The sequence below is a fragment of the Phyllobates terribilis genome, unplaced genomic scaffold, assembly GCF_046119375.1.
Source record: "Phyllobates terribilis strain yellow unplaced genomic scaffold, ASM4611937v1 Scaffold_11__3_contigs__length_659146591, whole genome shotgun sequence".
Taxonomy (NCBI): domain Eukaryota; kingdom Metazoa; phylum Chordata; class Amphibia; order Anura; family Dendrobatidae; genus Phyllobates; species Phyllobates terribilis.
The window spans coordinates 609,580,651-609,601,701 of NW_027362771.1; the positions used below are offsets into that span (position 1 = coordinate 609,580,651).

The following is a 21,051-nucleotide window of genomic DNA, read 5'->3' on the forward strand; positions in this document are numbered from 1 at the left end:
GCAGAGCAGTGTAGCTATGAGTTCATCAATAGGTTGACTTACTGGATAGCAGCAGAAGCAGCATGGCTTTGTTTATGTTTGCTAATCACTCTACTCATCCTGTATTGATAATCCTAAAAGGCAGCAGGGATATGAGCTAGCAGTTAGACTTCTTTTGACCAAGATTGATTTTGGCAAATTTTGAGAATGGTTGATCATTGATTGAACTGACATGGATGTAACATAGATGGTAAATTATGTAGTTAATTCTGATGCCTAAAGCCAACATAACTATTCATGTGCCGTATTCATACGTATGACTTGCTCACATGTTCCTTTTCTTCTACAGCACAGTGAAGATCACTTGATGTTACATTTGCTTTCTTAGAGAACACAGAAGCAAAACAGGAATTTAAAAGTTCAGTCTTCTCAACATCATTATTGACCACTTTACCCTTTTCATCCTTTAAAAATCCTATAGCATCTTTGGCTTTTCTTTAACTTTTGACTTACTTCCAAAATCCTTTCTTATTGCTTTTGGTCTCTCTTGCAAGCCTCACTTCATTACTGGCTTTAGCTCTTCTAACGCTAGCCCACCTTTCCCTGCAGACAGCATTATATTCTTCTTTAGATATGAACCCTTCTTTTCATTTGATATTCATTTCTTTGTTCCTTTTTAGCAAGCTTTTAAGTTCAGTATTCAGCCATCCTGGTCTCCATAAATGCTTTCCATTCTTCCTTCTTTTCGGGATTGTTACTGATTGTGCAGTGAGAATTTAATTTAGCAAAATCTCCCATCCTTACTGGACATTTCTTTCCTTTATAACATTCTACCATTCCTTCCTTTTTACTGAGTCCATTAAAAACTGCCTTTCTACAGTCCAATCTTAAAATCTCAGTTTTCGCAGGTTTTGCACCTTTTGTAGTTCAAAAGTATAGGATAGAATTACCGCTGTCTCCTAAATTCTCAATCCCCTTTACTTCCTCAACTGTTTCCTAATTTTTGATAAAAATTAGATCCAAATAAATAATGTCAGCGGTGGGATTTGAACCCACACCTCCAGAGAGACTGGAGCCTTAATCCAGCGCCTTAGACCGCTTGGCCACGCTACCTCATACGGATATTCAAACTTATTTAAATTAGATATTTGCTAATGATATAAGTGGCAGAAAATATTGTATATCTAATTAGACAAAAATACAAATGTTATTATGCATGAGCAACGTAATTATCAGGGATTTGTTTGTACATTGACTCTGGGGCACCATTTTGCAAAACATATGACTTGTATCCAGATATTTAACTAATCTTTCCTCTGTCGGCTCCACCGCTAATTTTTAGATATCACTGAATTAGGTGGTATAGATTACTTGCTATGATCTCCCACATACAGGACACTCAAACATGAAGGATTCCCACACCCCAGCCTGTAAGTAACAGATAATCAGAAGCAGCAGCAAGGAAGACATTATACAGCAGTGTAGAGCAGTGTAGCTATGAATGCATCACTAGGGTGACTTACTGAAAAGCAGCAGAAGCAGCATGGCTCTGTTTATGTTTGCTAATCACTCTGCTCATCCTGTATTGATAATCCTAAAAAGGCAGCAGGGATATGAGCTAGCAGTTAGACTTCATTTGACCAAGATTGATTTTGGCAAATTTTGAGAATGGTTGATCATTGATTGAACTGACATCGATGTAACATAGATGGTAAATTATGTAATTAATTCTGATGCCTAAAGCCAACATGACTATTCATATGCCGTATTGTTATGTATGACTTGCTCACATGTTCCTTTTCTTCTACAGCACATTGAAGATCACTTGATGTTACATTGGCTTTCTTAGAGAACAGAGAAGCCAAATAGGAATTTAAAAGTTCAGTCTTCTCAACATCATTATTGACCACATTACACTTTTCATGTTTTAAAAATCCTATAGCATCTTTGGCTTTTCTTTAACTTTTGACTTACTTCCAAAATCCTTTCTTATTGCTTTTGGTCTCTCTGGCAAGCCTCAATTCATTACTGGCTTTAGCTCTTCTAACGCTAGCCCAGCTTTCCCTGCAGACAGCATTATATTCTTCTTTAGATATGAACCCTTCTTTCCATTTGATACTCATTTCTTTGTTCCTTTTCAGCAAGCTTTTAAGTTCAGTATTCAGCCTTCCTGGTCTCAATAAATGCTTTCCATTCTTCCTTCTTTTCGGGATTGTTACTGATTGTGCAGTGAGAATTAAATTTAGCAAAATCTCCCATCTTTCCTGGACATTTCTTTCCTTTAGAACATCCTACTTTTCCTTACTTTTTACTGAGTCCATTAAAAACTGTCTTTCTACAGTCCAATCTTAAAATCTCAGTTTTCGCAGGTTTTCCTCCTTTTGTACTTCAAAATTTTAGGATAGCATGATCGCTGCCTCCTAAGTTCTCAACCCCCTTTACTTCCTCAACCGTTTCCTAATTTTTGGTAAAAATTTGATCCAAATAAATAATGGCAGCTGTGGGATTTGAACCCACGCCTCCAGAGAGACTGGAGCCTAAATCCAGCACCTTAGACCGCTCGGCCACGCTAACTCTTACATATGTTTAATGTTATTTATATCAAAAGTTTGCTTTTGATGTAAGTGGCAGAAAATATTTTATATCCAATAATACAAAAAGACAAATGTTATTATGTATGAGCAACGTAATTATCAGGGATTTGTTTGTACATTGACTCTGGGGCACCATTTTACAAAACATATGACTTGTATCCAGATATTTAACTAATCTTTCCTCTGTTGGCTCATCCGCTAATATTTAGATATCACTGAATTAGGTGGTATAGATTACTTAGAATCATAGAATGGTAGAGTTGGAAGGGACCTCCTGGGTCATCTGGTCCAACCCCCTGCTCAAAGCAGGATTCACTAGATCATCTCAGACAGATGTCTGTCCAGCCTCTGTTTGAAGACGTCCATTGAAGGGGAACTCACCACCTCTCGTGGCAGCCTGTTCCACTCATTAATCACCCTAACTGTCAAAAAGTTTTTTCTAATATCTAATCTGTGTCTCCTCCCATTTAGTTTCATCCCATTGCTTCTAGTCTTTCCTTGTGCAAATGAGAATAAAGATGATCCTTCTACAATGTGACAGCCCTTGACATATTTGTAGACAGCTATTAAGTCTCCTCTCAGTCTTCTTTTTTGCAAGCTAAACATTCCCAAATCCTGCAACCGTTCCTCATAGTACATGGTTTGCAGACCAGTCACCATTCTGGTCGCTCTTCTCTGAACTTGCTCCAGTTTGTCTATGTCTTTTTTAAAATGTGGTGCCCAAAACTGTACACAGTATTCCAGATGAGGTCTGACCAAAGAGGAGTAAAGACCGATAATGACTTCACGTGAACTAGACTGTATGCTTCTGTTAATACATCCCAGAATTGTATTTGCCTTTTTTGCTGCTGCATCACACTGTTGACTCATGTTCAGTCTATGATCTATTAGTATACCTAAGTCTTTTTCACATGTACTGTTGCTTAGCTCTATTCCTCCCATTCTGTATATGCTTTTTTCATTTTTATTGCTCAGATGTAGTACTTTGCATTTTTCCCTGTTAAAAACCATTCTGTTGGTTGCTGCCCACTGCTCCAGTTTATTTAGGTCTTTTTGAATCCTCTCTCTCTCTTCTCTAGTATTAGCTATCCCTCTTAGCTTTGTATCATCAGCAAATTTAATCAGTTTACCCTCAATTCCTTCATCTAAATCATTGATAAAGATGTTGAACAATACAGGTCCCAGGACGGAGCCCTGTGGTACCCCACTTGAGACATTCATCCAGCTGGATGTGAAGCCATTTACAACCACCCTTTGAGTCCGATCACTAAGCCAGTTATGAATCCACCTAACAGTTGCCTGGTCCATTGCATACTTGGTCATTTTTTCAATAAGGATGGTGTGAGATACTTTGTCAAATGCTTTGCTGAAGTCAAGATATACTATATCTACAGCATTTCCCTGATCCACCCAGTCAGTGATTCTGTCATAGAAGGAAATTAAGTTAGTCTGACATGACTTGTTAGTTACAAACCCATGCTGACTCTGGTTAATCACTTCATTCTTATCCATGTACTTACACACATGTTGTTTAATAATTTGTTCAAAGATCTTTCCTGGTATAGAAGTCAGACTCACTTGCTATGATCTCCCATATACAGGACACTCAAACATGAAGGATTCCTACACCCCTGCCTGTACGTAACAGAAAATTAGAAGCAGCAGCAAGGAAGACATTAAACAGCAGTGCAGAGCAGTGTAGCTATGAGTTCATCAATAGGTTGACTTACTGGATAGCAGCAGAAGCAGCATTGCTCTGTTTATGTTTGCTAATCACTCTACTCATCCTGTATTGATAATCCTAAAAAGGCAGCAGGGATATGAGCTAGCAGTTAGACTTCTTTTGACCAAGATTGATTTTGGCAAATTTTGAGAATGGTTGATCATTGATTGAACTGACATGGATTTAACATAGATGGTAAATTATGTAGTTAATTCTGATGCCTAAAGCCAACATGACTATTCATATGCCGTATTCATACGTATGACTTGCTCACATGTTCCTTTTCTTCTACAGCACAGTGAAGATCACTTGATGTTACATTTGCTTTATTAGAGAACACAGAAGCAAAACAAGACGTTAAAAGTTCAGTCTTCTCAACATCATTATTGACCACTTTACCCTTTTCATCCTTTAAAAATCCTATAGCATCTTTGGCTTTTCTTTAACTTTTGACTTACTTCCAAAATCCTTTCTTATTGCTTTTGGTCTCTCTTGCAAGCCTCACTTCATTACTGGCTTTAGCTCTTCTAACGCTAGCCCACCTTTCCCTGCAGACAGCATTATATACTTCTTTAGATATGAACCCTTGTTTTCATTTGATATTCATTTCTTTGTTCCTTTTTAGCAAGCTTTTAAGTTCAGTATTCAGCCATCCTGGTCTCCATAAATGCTTTCCATTCTTCCTTCTTTTCGGGATTGTTACTGATTGTGCAGTGAGAATTTAATTTAGCAAAATCTCCCATCCTTCCTGGACATTTCTTTCCTTTATAACATTCTACCTTTCCTTCCTTTTTACTGAGTCCATTAAAAACTGCCTTTCTACAGTCCAATCTTAAAATCTCAGTTTTCGCAGGTTTTCCACCTTTTGTAGTTCAAAAGTATAGGATAGAATTACCGCTGTCTCCTAAATTCTCAATCCCCTTTACTTCCTCAACTGTTTCCTAATTTTTGGTAAAAATTAGATCCAAATAAATAATGGCAGCGGTGGGATTTGAACCCACGCCTCCAGAGAGACTGGAGCCTTAATCCAGCGCCTTAGACCGCTCGGCCACGCTACCTCATAAGGATGTTCAAACTTATTTAAATTAGATATTTGCTAATGATATAAGTGGCAGAAAACATTGTATATCTTATTAGATAAAAATACAAATGTTATTATGCATGAGCAACGTAATTATCAGGGATTTGTTTGTACATTGACTCTGGGGCACCATTTTGCAAAACATATGACTTGTATCCAGATATTTAACTAATCTTTCCTCTGTTGGCTCAACCGCTAATTTTTAGATATCACTGAATTAGGTGGTATAGATTACTTGCTATGATCTCCCACATACAGGACACTCAAACATGAAGGATTCCTACACCCCTGCCTGTACGTAACAGATAATCAGAAGCAGCAGCAAGTAAGACATTATACAGCAGTGCAGAGCAGTGTAGCTATGAGTTCATCACTAGGGTGACTAACTGGAAAGCAACAGAAGCAGCATGGCTCTGTTTATGTTTGCTAATCACTGTGCTCATCCTGTATTGATAATCCTAAAAAGGCAGCAGGGATATGAGCTAGCAGTTAGACCTCATTTGACCAAGATTGATTTTGGCAAATTTTGAGAATGGTTGATCATTGATTGAACTGACATGGATGTAACATAGATAGTAAATTATGTAATTAATTCTGATGCCTAAAGCTAACATGAACACTCATATGCAGTATTCATACGTATGACTTTTTCACATGTTCCTTTTCTTCTACAGCACATTGAAGATCACTTGATGTTAGATTTGCTTTCTTAGAGAACAGAGAAGCCAAATAGGAATTTAAAAGTTCAGTCTTCTCAACATCATTATTGACCACATTACCCTTTTCATCTTTTAAAAATCCTATAGCATCTTTGGCTTTTCTTTAACTTTTGACATACTTCCAAAATCCTTTCTTATTGCTTTTGGTCTCTCTTGCAAGCCTCAATTCATTACTGGCTTTAGCCAGCTTTCCCTGCAGACAGCATTATATTCTTCTTTAGATATGAACCCTTCTTTCCATTTGATACTCATTTCTTTGTTCCTTTTCAGCAAGCTTTTAAGTTCAGTATTCAGCCTTCCTGGTCTCAATAAATGCTTTCCATTCTTCCTTCTTTTCGGGATTGTTACTGATTGTGCAGTGAGAATTAAATTTAGCAAAATCTCCCATCTTTCCTGGACATTTATTTCCTTTAGAACATCCTAACTTTCCTTACTTTTTACTGAGTCCATTAAAAACTGTCTTTCTACAGTCCAATCTTAAAATCTCAGTTTTCGCAGGTTTTCCTCCTTTTATAGTTCAAAATTATAGGATAGCATGATCGCTGCCTCCTAAGTTCTCAACCCCCTTTACTTCCTCAACCGTTTCCTTATTTTTGGTAAAAATTTGATCCAAATAAATAATGGTAGCGGTGGGATTTGAACCCACACCTGCAGAAAGACTGGAGCCTAAATTCAGCGCCTTAGACCGCTCGGCCACGCTACCTCTTGCATAAGTTTAAAGTTATTTAAATCAGAAGTTTGCTTTTGATGTAAGTGGCAGAAAATATTTTATATCCAATATGACAAAAAGACAAATGTTATTATGCAACAGCAACGTAATTATCAGGGAATTGTTTGTACATTGAATTTGGGGCACCATTTTACAAAACATATGACTTGTATCCAGATATTTAACTAATCTTTCCTCTGTTGGCTCATCCGCTAATTTTTAGATATCACTGAATTAGGTGGTATAGATTATTTGCTATGATCTCCCACATACAGGACACTCAAACATGAAGGATTCCTACACCCCTGCCTGTACGTAACAGATAATCAGAAGCAGCAGCAAGGAAGACATTATACAGCAGTGCAGAGCAGTCTAGCTATGAATCCATCACTAGCGTGACATACTGGAAAGCAGCAGAAGCAGCATGGCTCTGTTTATGTTTGCTAATCACTCTACTCATCCTGTATTGATAATCCTAAAAAGGCAGCAGGGATATGAGCTAGCAGTTAGACTTCTTTTGACCAAGATTGATTTTGGCACATTTTGAGAATGGTTGATCATTGATTGAACTAACATGGATGTAACATAGATGGTAAATTATGTAGTTAATTCTGATGCCTAAAGCCAACATGACTATTCATATGCCGTATTCATACGTATGACTTGCTCACATGTTCCTTTTCTTCTACAGAACAGTGAAGATCACTTGATGTTACATTTGCTTTCTTAGAGAACACAGAAGCAAAACAGGAATTTAAAAGTTCAGTCTTCTCAACATCATTATTGACCACTTTACCCTTTTCATCCTTTAAAAATCCTATAGCATCTTTGGCTTTTCTTTAACTTTTGACTTACTTCCAAAATCCTTTCTTATTGCTTTTGGTCTCTCTTGCAAGCCTCACTTCATTACTGGCTTTAGCTCTTCTAACGCTAGCCCACCTTTCCCTGCAGACAGCATTATATTCTTCTTTAGATATGAACCCTTCTTTTCATTTGATATTCATTTCTTTGTTCCTTTTTAGCAAGCTTTTAAGTTCAGTATTCAGCCATCCTGGTCTCCATAAATGCTTTCCATTCTTCCTTCTTTTTGGGATTGTTACTGATTGTGCAGTGAGAATTTAATTTAGCAAAATCTCCCATCCTTCCTGGACATTTCTTTCCTTTAGAACATCCTACTTTTCCTTCCTTTTTACTGAGTCCATTAAAAACTGCCTTTCTACAGTCCAATCTTAAAATCTCAGTTTTCGCAGGTTTTCCACCTTTTGTAGTTCAAAAGTATAGGATAGAATTACCGCTGCCTCCTAAATTCTCAACCCCCTTTACTTCCTCAACTGTTTCCTAATTTTTGGTAAAAATTAGATCCAAATAAATAATGGCAGCGGTGGGATTTGAACCCACGCCTCCAGAGAGACTAGAGCCTTAATCCAGCGCCTTAGACCGATCAGCCACGCTACCTCATACGGATGTTCAAACTTATTTAAATCAGAAATTTGCTAATGATATAAGTTGCAGAAAACATTGTATAACTAATTAGACAAAAATACAAATGTTATTATGCATGAGCAACGCAGTTATCAGGGATTTGTTTGTACATTGACTCTGGGGCACCATTTTACAAAACATATGACTTGTATCCAGATATTTAAATAATCTTTCCTCTGTTGGCTCAACCGCTAATTTTTAGATATCACTGAATTAGGTGGTATAGATTGCTTGCTATGATCTCCCACATACAGGACACTCAAAAATGAAGGATTCCTACACCCCTGCCTGTACGTAACAGATAATCAGAAGCAGCAGCAAGGAAGACATTATACAGCAGTGCAGAGCAGTGTAGCAATGAGTTCGTCACTAGGGTGACTTACTGGAAAGCAGCAGAAGCAGCATGGCTCTGTTTATGTTTGCTAATCACTCTGCTCATCCTGTATTGATAATCCTAAAAAGGCAGCAGGGATATGAGCTAGCAGTTAGACTTCTTTTGACCAAGATTGATTTTGGCACATTTTGAGAATGGTTGATCATTGATTGAACTAACATGGATGTAACATAGATGGTAAATTATGTAGTTAATTCTGATGCCTAAAGCCAACATGACTATTCATATGCCGTATTCTTATGTATGACTTGCTCACATGTTCCTTTTCTTCTACAGCACAGTGAAGATCACTTGATGTTACATTTGCTTTCTTAGAGAACACAGAAGCAAAACAGGAATTTAAAAGTTCAGTCTTCTCAACATCATTATTGACCACTTTACCCTTTTCATCTTTTAAAAATCCTATAGCATCTTTGGCTTTTCTTTAACTTTTGACTTACTTCTAAAATCCTTTCTTATTGCTTTTGGTCTCTCTTGCAAGCCTCACTTCATTACTGGCTTTAGCTCTTCTAACGCTAGCCCACCTTTCCCTGCACACAGCATTATATTCTTCTTTAGATATGAACCCTTCTTTTCATTTGATATTCATTTCTTTGTTCCTTTTTAGCAAGCTTTTAAGTTCAGTATTCAGACATCCTGGTCTCCATAAATGCTTTCCATTCTTCCTTCTTTTTGGGATTGTTACTGATTATGCAGTGAGAATTTAATTTAGCAAAATCCCCCATCCTTCCTGGACATTTCTTTCCATTAGAATATCCTATTTTTCCTTCCTTTTTACTGAGTCCATTAAAAACTGCCTTTCTACAGTCCAATCTTAAAATCTCAGTTTTCGCAGGTTTTCCACCTTTTGTAGTTCAAAAGTATAGGATAAAATTACTGCTGCCTCCTAAATTCTCAACCCCCTATACTTCCTCAACTGTTTCCTAATTTTTGGTAAAAATTAGATCCAAATAAATAATGGCAGTGGTGGGATTTGAACCCACGCCTCCAGAGAGACTGGAGCCTTAATCCAACACCTTAGACTGCTCGGCCACGCTACCTCATACGGATGTTCAAACTTATTTAAATCAGAAATTTGCTAATGATATAAGTTGCGGAAAACATTGTATAACTAATTAGACAAACATACAAATGTTATTATGCATGAGCAACGCAATTATCAGGGATTTGTTTGTACATTGACTCTGGGGCACCATTTTGCAAAACATATGACTTGTATCCAGATATTTAACTAATCTTTCCTCTGTTGGCTCAACCGCAAATTTTTAGATATCACTAAATTAGGTGGTATAGATTACTTGCTATGATGTCCCACATACAGGACACTCAAACATGAAGGATTCCTACACCGCTGCCTGTACGCAACAGATAATCAGAAGCAGCAGCAAGGAAGACATTATACAGCAGAGCAGAGCAGTGTAGCTATGAGTTCATCAATAGGGTGACTTACTGGAAAGCAGCAGAAGCAGCATAGCTCTGTTTATGTTTGCTAATCACTCTGCTCATCCTGTATTGATAATCCTAAAAAGGCAGCAGGGATATGAGCTAGCAGTTAGACTTCATTTGACCAAGATTGATTTTGGCAAATTTTGAGAATCGTTGATCACTGATTGAACTGACATCGATGTAACATAGATGGTAAATTATGTAATTAATTCTGATGCCTAAAGCCAACATGACTATTCATATGCCGTATTCTTATGTATGACTTGCTCACATGTTCCTTTTCTTCTACAGCACAGTGAAGATCACTTGATGTTACATATGCTTTCTTAGAGAACACAGAAGCAAAATAGGAATTTAAAAGTTCAGTTTTCTCAACATCATTATTGACCACTTTACCCTTTTCATCCTTTAAAAATCCTATAGCATCTTTGGCTTTTCTTTACCTTTTGACTTACTTCCAAAAACCTTTCTTATTGCCTTTGGTCTCTCTTGCAAGCCTCACTTTATTACTGGCTTTAGCTCTTCTAATGCTAGCCCAGCTTTCCCTGCAGACAGCATTATATTCTTCTTTCCATTTGATATTCATTTCTTTGTTCCTTTTTTAGCAAGCTTTTAAGATCAGTATTCAGCCATCCTGGTCTCCATAAATGCTTTCCATTCTTCCTTCTTTTCGGGATTGTTACTGATTGTGCAGTGAGAATTTAATTTAGCAAAATCTCCCATCCTTCCTGGACATTACTTTCCTTTAGAACATCCTACCTTTCCTTCCTTTTTACTGAGTCCATTAAAAACTGCCTTTCTACAGTCCAATCTTAAAATCTCAGTTTTCGCAGGTTTTCCACCTTTTGTAGTTCAAAAGTATAGGATAGAATTACCGCTGTCTCCTAAATTCTCAATCCCCTTTACTTCCTCAACTGTTTCCTAATTTTTGGTAAAAATTAGATCCAAATAAATAAAGGCAGCAGAGAGATTTGTACCCACGCCTCCAGAGAGACTGGAGCCTTAATCCAGCGCCTTAGATCGCTCGGCCACGCTACCTCATACGGATGTTCAAACTTATTTAAATCAGAAATTTGCTAATGATATAAGTGGCAGAAAACATTGTATATCTAATTAGACAAAAATACAAATGTTATTATGCATGAGCAACGCAATTATCAGTGATTTGTTTGTACATTGACTCTGGGGCACCATTTTGCAAAACATATGACTTGTATCCAGATATTTAACTAATCTTTCCTCTGTTGGCTCAACCGCTAATTTTTAGATATCACTGAATTAGGTGGTATAGATTACTTGCTATGATCTCCCACATACAGGACACTCAAAAATGAAGGATTCCTACACCCCTGCCTGTACGTAACAGATAATCAGAAGCAGCAGCAAGTAAGACATTATACAGCAGTGCAGAGCAGTGTAGCTATGAATCCATCACTAGGGTGACTTACTGGAAAGCAGCAGAAGCAGCATGGCTCTGTTTATGTTTGCTAATCACTCTGCTCATCCTGTATTGATAATCCTAAAAAGGCAGCAGGGATATGAGCTAGCAGTTAGACTTCATTTGACCAAGATTGATTTTGGCAAATTTTGAGAATCGTTGATCATTGATTGAAATGACATCGATGTAACATAGATGGTAAATTATGTAATTAATTCTGATGCCTAAAGCCAACATGACTATTCATATGCCGTATTCTTATGTATGACTTGCTCACATGTTCCTTTTCTTCTACAGCACAGTGAAGATCACTTGATGTTACATTTGCTTTCTTAGAGAACACAGAAGCAAAACAGGAATTTAAAAGTTCATTCTTCTCAACATCATTATTGACCACTTTACCCTTTTCATCCTTTAAAAATCCTATAGCATATTTGGCTTTTCTTTAACTTTTGACTTACTTCCAAAATCCTTTCTTATTGCCTTTGGACTCTCTTGCAAGCCTCACTTCATTATTGGCTTTAGCTCTTCTAACGCTAGCCCACCTTTCCCTGCAGACAGCATTATATTCTTCTTTAGATATGAACCCTTCTTTTCATTTGATATTCATTTCTTTGTTACTTTTTAGCAAGCTTTTAAGTTCAGCATTCAGACATCCTGGTCTCCATAAATGCTTTCCATTCTTCCTTCTTTTCGGGATTGTTACTGATTGTGCAGTGAGAATTTAATTTAGCAAAATCCCCCATCCTTCCTGGACATTTCTTTCCTTTAGAACATCCTATTTTTCCTTCCTTTTTACTGAGTCCATTAAAAACTGCCTTTCTACAGTCCAATCTTAAAATCTCAGTTTTCGCAGGTTTTCCACCTTTTGTAGTTCAAAAGTATAGGATAGAATTACCGCTGCCTCCTAAATTCTCAACCCCCTATACTTCCTCAACTGTTTCCTAATTTTTGGTAAAAATTAGATCCAAATAAATAATGGCAGTGGTGGGATTTGAACCCACGCCTCCAGAGAGACTGGAGCCTTAATCCAACACCTTAGACTGCTCGGCCACGCTACCTCATACGGATGTTCAAACTTATTTAAATCAGAAATTTGCTAATGATATAAGTTGCGGAAAACATTGTATAACTAATTAGACAAACATACAAATGTTATTATGCATGAGCAACGCAATTATCAGGGATTTGTTTGTACATTGACTCTGGGGCACCATTTTGCAAAACATATGACTTGTATGCAGATATTTAACTAATCTTTCCTCTGTTGGCTCAACCGCAAATTTTTAGATATCACTAAATTAGGTGGTATAGATTACTTGCTATGATGTCCCACATACAGGACACTCAAACATGAAGGATTCCTACACCGCTGCCTGTACGCAACAGATAATCAGAAGCAGCAGCAAGGAAGACATTATACAGCAGTGCAGAGCAGTGTAGCTATGAGTTCATCAATAGGGTGACTTACTGGAAAGCAGCAGAAGCAGCATGGCTCTGTTTATGTTTGCTAATCACTCTGCTCATCCTGTATTGATAATCCTAAAAAGGCAGCAGGGATATGAGCTAGCAGTTAGACTTCATTTGACCAAGATTGATTTTGGCAAATTTTGAGAATCGTTGATCACTGATTGAACTGACATCGATGTAACATAGATGGTAAATTATGTAATTTATTCTGATGCCTAAAGCCAACATGACTATTCATATGCCGTATTCTTATGTATGACTTGCTCACATGTTCCTTTTCTTCTACAGCACAGTGAAGATCACTTGATGTTACATATGCTTTCTTAGAGAACACAGAAGCAAAATAGGAATTTAAAAGTTCAGTTTTCTCAACATCATTATTGACCACTTTACCCTTTTCATCCTTTAAAAATCCTATAGCATCTTTGGCTTTTCTTTAACTTTTGACTTACTTCCAAAAACCTTTCTTATTGCCTTTGGTCTCTCTTGCAAGCCTCACTTTATTACTGGCTTTAGCTCTTCTAATGCTAGCCCAGCTTTCCCTGCAGACAGCATTATATTCTTCTTTCCATTTGATATTCATTTCTTTGTTCCTTTTTTAGCAAGCTTTTAAGATCAGTATTCAGCCATCCTGGTCTCCATAAATGCTTTCCATTCTTCCTTCTTTTCGGGATTGTTACTGATTGTGCAGTGAGAATTTAATTTAGCAAAATCTCCCATCCTTCCTGGACATTACTTTCCTTTAGAACATCCTACCTTTCCTTCCTTTTTACTGAGTCCATTAAAAACTGCCTTTCTACAGTCCAATCTTAAAATCTCAGTTTTCGCAGGTTTTCCACCTTTTGTAGTTCAAAAGTATAGGATAGAATTACCGCTGTCTCCTAAATTCTCAATCCCCTTTACTTCCTCAACTGTTTCCTAATTTTTGGTAAAAATTAGATCCAAATAAATAAAGGCAGCAGAGAGATTTGTACCCACGCCTCCAGAGAGACTGGAGCCTTAATCCAGCGCCTTAGATCGCTCGGCCACGCTACCTCATACGGATGTTCAAACTTATTTAAATCAGAAATTTGCTAATGATATAAGTGGCAGAAAACATTGTATATCTAATTAGACAAAAATACAAATGTTATTATGCATGAGCAACGCAATTATCAGGGATTTGTTTGTACATTGACTCTGGGGCACCATTTTGCAAAACATATGACTTGTATCCAGATATTTAACTAATCTTTCCTCTGTTGGCTCAACCGCTAATTTTTAGATATCACTGAATTAGGTGGTATAGATTACTTGCTATGATCTCCCACATACAGGACACTCAAAAATGAAGGATTCCTACACCCCTGCCTGTACGTAACAGATAATCAGAAGCAGCAGCAAGTAAGACATTATACAGCAGTGCAGAGCAGTGTAGCTATGAATCCATCACTAGGGTGACTTACTGGAAAGCAGCAGAAGCAGCATGGCTCTGTTTATGTTTGCTAATCACTCTGCTCATCCTGTATTGATAATCCTAAAAAGGCAGCAGGGATATGAGCTAGCAGTTAGACTTCATTTGACCAAGATTGATTTTGGCAAATTTTGAGAATCGTTGATCATTGATTGAAATGACATCGATGTAACATAGATGGTAAATTATGTAATTAATTCTGATGCCTAAAGCCAACATGACTATTCATATGCCGTATTCTTATGTATGACTTGCTCACATGTTCCTTTTCTTCTACAGCACAGTGAAGATCACTTGATGTTACATTTGCTTTCTTAGAGAACACAGAAGCAAAACAGGAATTTAAAAGTTCATTCTTCTCAACATCATTATTGACCACTTTACCCTTTTCATCCTTTAAAAATCCTATAGCATATTTGGCTTTTCTTTAACTTTTGACTTACTTCCAAAATCCTTTCTTATTGCCTTTGGACTCTCTTGCAAGCCTCACTTCATTATTGGCTTTAGCTCTTCTAACGCTAGCCCACCTTTCCCTGCAGACAGCATTATATTCTTCTTTAGATATGAACCCTTCTTTTCATTTGATATTCATTTCTTTGTTACTTTTTAGCAAGCTTTTAAGTTCAGCATTCAGACATCCTGGTCTCCATAAATGCTTTCCATTCTTCCTTCTTTTCGGGATTGTTACTGATTGTGCAGTGAGAATTTAATTTAGCAAAATCCCCCATCCTTCCTGGACATTTCTTTCCTTTAGAACATCCTATTTTTCCTTCCTTTTTACTGAGTCCATTAAAAACTGCCTTTCTACAGTCCAATCTTAAAATCTCAGTTTTCGCAGGTTTTCCACCTTTTGTAGTTCAAAAGTATAGGATAAAATTACTGCTGCCTCCTAAATTCTCAATCCCCTATACTTCCTCAACTGTTTCCTAATTTTTGGTAAAAATTAGATCCAAATAAATAATGGCAGCGTTGGGATTTGAACCCACACCTCCAGAGAGACTGGAGCCTTAATCCAGCGCCTTAGACCGCTCGGCCACGCTACCTCATACGGATGTTCAAACTTATTTAAATCAGAAATTTGCTAATGATATAAGTTGCGGAAAACATTGTATAACTTATTATACAAAAATACAAATGTTATTATGCATGAGCAACGCAATTATCAGGGATTTGTTTGTACATTGACTCTGGGGCACCATTTTGCAAAACATATGACTTGTATCCAGATATTTAACTAATCTTTCCTCTGTTGGCTCAACCGCTAATTTTTAGATATCACTGAATTAGGTGGTATAGATTACTTGCTATGATCTCCCACATACAGGACACTCAAACATGCAAGATTCCTACACCGCTGCCTGTACGTAACAGATTATCAGAAGCAGCAGCAAGGAAGACATTATACAGCAGTGCAGAGCAATGTAGCTATGAGTTCATCACTAGGGTGACTTACTGGAAAGCAGCAGAAGCAGCATGGCTCTGTTTATGTTTGCTAATCACTCTGCTCATCCTGTATTGATAATCCTAAAAAGGCAGCAGGGATATGAGCTAGCAGTTAGACTTCATTTGACCAAGATTGATTTTGGCAAATTTTGAGAATCGTTGATCACTGATTGAACTGACATGTATGTAACATAGATGGTAAATTATGTAATTAATTCTGATGCCTAAAGCCAACATGACTATTCATATGCCGTATTCTTTTGTATGACTTGCTCACATGTTCCTTTTCTTCTACAGCACAGTGAAGATCACTTGATGTTACATTTGCTTTCTTAGAGTACACAGAAGCAAAATAGGAATTTAAAAGTTCAGTTTTCTCAACATCATTATTGACCACTTTACCCTTTTCATCCTTTAAAAATCCTATAGCATCTTTGGCTTTTCTTTAACTTTTGACTTACTTCCAAAAACCTTTCTTATTGCCTTTGGTCTCTCTTGCAAGCCTCAATTCATTACTGGCTTTAGCTCTTCTAATGCTAGCCCAGCTTTCCCTGCAGACAGCATTATATTCTTTAGATATGAACCCTTCTTTTCATTTGATATTCATTTCTTTGTTCCTTTTTAGCAAGCTTTTAAGTTCAGTATTCAGACATCCTGGTCTCCATAAATGCTTTCCATTCTTCCTTCTTTTTGGAATTGTTACTGATTGTGCAGTGAGAATTTAATTTAGCAAAATCCCCCATCCTTCCTGGACATTTCTTTCCTTTAGAACATCCTTTTTTTTATTCCTTTTTACTGAGTCCATTAAAAACTGCTTTTCTACAGTCCAATCTTAAAATCTCAGTTTTCGCAGGTTTTCCACCTTTTGTAGTTCAAAAGTATAGGATAAAATTACTGCTGCCTCCTAAATTCTCAACCCCCTATACTTCCTCAACTGTTTCCTAATTTTTGGTAAAAATTAGATCCAAATAAATAATGGCAGCGGTGGGATTTGAACCCACGCCTCCTGAGACACTGGAGCCTTAATCCAGCGCCTTAGACCGCTCGGCCACACTACATCATACAGATGTTCAAACTTATTTAAATCATAAATTTGCTAATGATATAAGTTGCGGAAAACAATGTATATCTAATTAGACAAAAATACAAATGTTATTATGCATGAGCAACGCAATTATCAGGGATTTGTTTGTACATTGACTCTGGGGCACCATTTTGCAAAACATATGACTTGTATCCAGATATTTAACTAATCTTTCCTCTGTTGGCTCAACCGCTAATTTTTAGATATCACTGAATTAGGTGGTATAGATTACTTGCTATGATCTCCCACATACAGGACACTCAAACATGAAGGATTCCTACACCCCAGCCTGTACGTAACAGATAATCAGAAGCAGCAGCAAGTAAGACATTATACAGCAGTGCAGAGCAGTGTAGCTATGAATCCATCACTAGGGTGACTTACTGGAAAGCAGCAGAAGCAGCATGGCTCTGTTTATGTTTGCTAATCACTCTGCTCATCCTGTATTGATAATCCTAAAAAGGCAGCAGGGATATGAGCTAGCAGTTAGACTTCATTTGACCAAGATTGATTTTGGCAAATTTTGAGAATCGTTGATCATTGATTGAACTGACATCGATGTACCATAGATGGTAAATTATGTAATTAATTCTGATGCCTAAAGCCAACATGACTATTCATATGCCGTATTGTTATGTATGACTTGCTCACATGTTCCTTTTCTTCTACAGCACAGTGAAGATCACTTGATGTTACATTTGCTTTCTTAGAGAACACAGAAGCAAAACAGGAATTTAAAAGTTCAGTCTTCTCAACATCATTATTGACCACTTTACCCTTTTCATCCTTTAAAAACCCTATAGCATCTTTGGCTTTTCTTTAACTTTTGACTTACTTCCAAAATCCTTTCTTATTGCTTTTGGTCTCTCTTGCAAGCCTCACTTCATTAATGGCTTTAGCTCTTCTAACGCTAGCCCACCTTTCCCTGCAGACAGCATTATATTCTTCTTTAGATATGAACCCTTCTTTTCATTTGATATTCATTTCTTTGTTCCTTTTTAGCAAGCTTTTCATTTCAGTATTCAGACATCCTGGTCTCCATAAATGCTTTCCATTCTTCCTTCTTTTTGGGATTGTTACTGATTGTGCAGTGAGAATTTAATTTAGCAAAATCCCCCATCCTTCCTGGACATTTCTTTCCTTTAGAACATCCTATTTTTCCTTCCTTTTTACTGAGTCCATTAAAAACTGCTTTTCTACAGTCCAATCTTAAAATCTCAGTTTTCGCAGGTTTTCCACCTTTTGTAGTTCAAAAGTATAGGATAAAATTACTGCTGCCTCCTAAATTCTCAACCCCCTATACTTTCTCAACTGTTTCCTAATTTTTGGAAAAAATTAGATCCAAATAAATAATGGCAGCGGTGGGATTTGAACCCACGCCTCCAGAGACACTGGAGCCTTAATCCAGCGCCTTAGACCGCTCGGCCACGCTACATCATACGGATGTTCAAACTTATTTAAATCAGAAATTTGCTAATGATATAAGTTGCGGAAAACAATGTATATCTAATTAGACAAAAATACAAATGTTATTATGCATGAGCAACTTAATTATCAGGGATTTGTTTGTACATTGACTCTGGGGCACCATTTTACAAAACATATGACTTGTATCCAGATATTTAACTAATCTTTCCTCTGTTGGCTCAACCGCTAATTTTTAGATATCACTGAATTAGGTGGTATAGATTACTTGCTATGATCTCCCACATACAGGACACTCAAACATGAAGGATTCCTACACCCCAGCCTGTACGTAACAGATAATCAGAAGCAGCAGCAAGGAAGACATTATACAGCAGTGCAGAGCAGTGTAGCTATGAATCCATCACTAGGGTGACTTACTGGAAAGCAGCAGAAGCAGCATGGCTCTGTTTATGTTTGCTAATCACTCTGCTCATCCTGTATTGATAATCCTAAAAAGGCAGCAGGGATATGAGCTAGCAGTTAGACTTCATTTGACCAAGATTGATTTTGGCAAATTTTGAGAATCGTTGATCATTGATTGAACTGACATCGATGTACCATAGATGGTAAATTATGTAATTAATTCTGATGCCTAAAGCCAACATGACTATTCATATGCCGTATTGTTATGTATGACTTGCTCACATGTTCCTTTTCTTCTACAGCACAGTGAAGATCACTTGATGTTACATTTGCTTTCTTAGAGAACACAGAAGCAAAACAGGAATTTAAAAGTTCAGTCTTCTCAACATCATTATTGACCACTTTACCCTTTTCATCCTTTAAAAATCCTATAGCATCTTTGGCTTTTCTTTAACTTTTGACTTACTTCCAAAATTCTTTCTTATTGCTTTTGGTCTCTCTTGCAAGCCTCACTTCATTACTGGCTTTAGCTCTTCTAACGCTAGCCCACCTTTCCCTGCAGACAGCATTATATTCTTCGTTAGATATGAACCCTTCTTTTCATTTGATATTCATTTCTTTGTTCCTTTTTAGCAAGCTTTTAAGTTCAGTATTCAGACATCCTGGTCTCCATAAATGCTTTCCATTCTTCCTTCTTTTTGGGATTGTTACTGATTGTGCAGTGAGAATTTAATTTAGCAAAATCCCCCATGCTTCCTGGACATTTCTTTGATTTAGAACATCCTATTTTTCCTTCCTTTTTACTGAGTCCATTAAAAACTGCTTTTCTACAGTCTAATCTTAAAATCTCAGTTTTCGCAGGTTTTCCAGCTTTTGTAGTTCAAAAGTATAGGATAAAATTACTGCTGCCTCCTAAATTCTCAACCCCCTATACTTCCTCAACTGTCTCCTAATTTTTGGTAAAAATTAGATCCAAATAAATAATGGCAGCGGTGGGATTTGAACCCACGCCTCCAGAGACACTGGAGCCTTAATCCAGCACCTTAGACCGCTCGGCCACGCTACGTCATACGGATGTTCAAACTTATTTAAATCAGAAATTTGCTAATGATATAAGTTGCGGAAAACAATGTATAACTAATTAGACAAAAATACAAATGTTATTATGCATGAGCAACGCAATTATCAGGGATTTGTTTGTACATTGACTCTGGGGCACCATTTTGCAAAACATATGACTTGTATCCAGATATTTAACTAACCTTTCCTCTGTTGGCTCAACTGCTAATTTTTAGATATCACTGAATTAGGTGGTATAGATTACTTGCTATGATCTCCCACATACAGGACATTCAAACATGAAGGATTCCTACACCCCAGCCTGTACATAACAGATAATCAGAAGCAGCAGCAAGGAAGACATTATACAGCAGTGCAGAGCAGTGTAGCTATGAATCCATCACTAGGGTGACTTACTGGAAAGCAGCAGAAGCAGCATGGCTCTGTTTATGTTTGCTCATCACTCTGCTCATCCTGTATTGATAATCCTAAAAAGGCAGCAGGGATATGAGCTAGCAGTTAGACTTCATTTGACCAAGATTGATTTTGGCAAATTTTGAGAATCGTTGATCATTGATTGAACTGACATCGATGTAACATAGATGGTAAATTATGTAATTAATTCTGATGCCTAAAGCCAACATGACTATTCATATGCTGTATTGTTATGTATGACTTGCTCACATGTTCATTTTCTTCTACAGCACAGTGAAGATCACTTGATGTTACATTTGCTTTCTTAGAGAACACAGAAGCAAAACAGGAATTTAAAAGTTCAGTCTTCTCAACATCATTATTGACCACTTTACCCTTTTCATCCTTTAAAAATCCTATAGCATCTTTGGCTTTTCTTTAACTTTAGACTTACTTCCAAAATCCTTTCTTATTGCTTTTGGTCTCTCTTGCAAGCCTCACTTCATTACTGGCTTTAGCTCTTCTAACGCTAGCCCACCTTTCCCTGCAGACAGCATTATATTCTTCTTTAGATATGAACCCTTCTTTTCATTTGATATTCATTTCTTTGTTCCTTTTTAGCAAGCTTTTCATTTCAGTATTTAGAAATCCTGGTCTCCATAAATGCTTTCCATTCTTCCTTCTTTTCGGGATTGTTACTGATTGTGCAGTGAGAATTTAATTTAGCAAAATC

General features: G+C 37.1%; 11 non-coding genes across 11 annotated transcripts; all 11 read right to left on the minus strand.

Moving 5' to 3' along the window:
* Positions 1–1,010: 1,010 nt before the first annotated feature.
* Positions 1,011–1,092, minus strand: TRNAL-AAG (transfer RNA leucine (anticodon AAG)). The gene has a single exon. It is a non-coding gene; the product is annotated as a tRNA-Leu (tRNA).
* Positions 1,093–2,471: 1,379 nt separating this feature from the next.
* TRNAL-UAG (transfer RNA leucine (anticodon UAG)) lies at positions 2,472–2,553 on the minus strand. Its single transcript has one exon. It is a non-coding gene; the product is annotated as a tRNA-Leu (tRNA).
* A 2,719-nt stretch (positions 2,554–5,272) lies between these two features.
* Positions 5,273–5,354, minus strand: TRNAL-AAG (transfer RNA leucine (anticodon AAG)). Its single transcript has one exon. It is a non-coding gene; the product is annotated as a tRNA-Leu (tRNA).
* A 1,363-nt stretch (positions 5,355–6,717) lies between these two features.
* On the minus strand, positions 6,718–6,799 carry TRNAL-UAG (transfer RNA leucine (anticodon UAG)). Its single transcript has one exon. It is a non-coding gene; the product is annotated as a tRNA-Leu (tRNA).
* Positions 6,800–8,178: 1,379 nt separating this feature from the next.
* On the minus strand, positions 8,179–8,260 carry TRNAL-AAG (transfer RNA leucine (anticodon AAG)). Its single transcript has one exon. It is a non-coding gene; the product is annotated as a tRNA-Leu (tRNA).
* Positions 8,261–9,639: 1,379 nt separating this feature from the next.
* On the minus strand, positions 9,640–9,721 carry TRNAL-AAG (transfer RNA leucine (anticodon AAG)). The gene has a single exon. It is a non-coding gene; the product is annotated as a tRNA-Leu (tRNA).
* Positions 9,722–12,544: 2,823 nt separating this feature from the next.
* TRNAL-AAG (transfer RNA leucine (anticodon AAG)) lies at positions 12,545–12,626 on the minus strand. The gene has a single exon. It is a non-coding gene; the product is annotated as a tRNA-Leu (tRNA).
* Positions 12,627–15,449: 2,823 nt separating this feature from the next.
* Positions 15,450–15,531, minus strand: TRNAL-AAG (transfer RNA leucine (anticodon AAG)). Its single transcript has one exon. It is a non-coding gene; the product is annotated as a tRNA-Leu (tRNA).
* Positions 15,532–16,907: 1,376 nt separating this feature from the next.
* On the minus strand, positions 16,908–16,989 carry TRNAL-AAG (transfer RNA leucine (anticodon AAG)). Its single transcript has one exon. It is a non-coding gene; the product is annotated as a tRNA-Leu (tRNA).
* Positions 16,990–18,368: 1,379 nt separating this feature from the next.
* Positions 18,369–18,450, minus strand: TRNAL-AAG (transfer RNA leucine (anticodon AAG)). Its single transcript has one exon. It is a non-coding gene; the product is annotated as a tRNA-Leu (tRNA).
* Positions 18,451–19,829: 1,379 nt separating this feature from the next.
* TRNAL-AAG (transfer RNA leucine (anticodon AAG)) lies at positions 19,830–19,911 on the minus strand. The gene has a single exon. It is a non-coding gene; the product is annotated as a tRNA-Leu (tRNA).
* Positions 19,912–21,051: the final 1,140 nt, after the last annotated feature.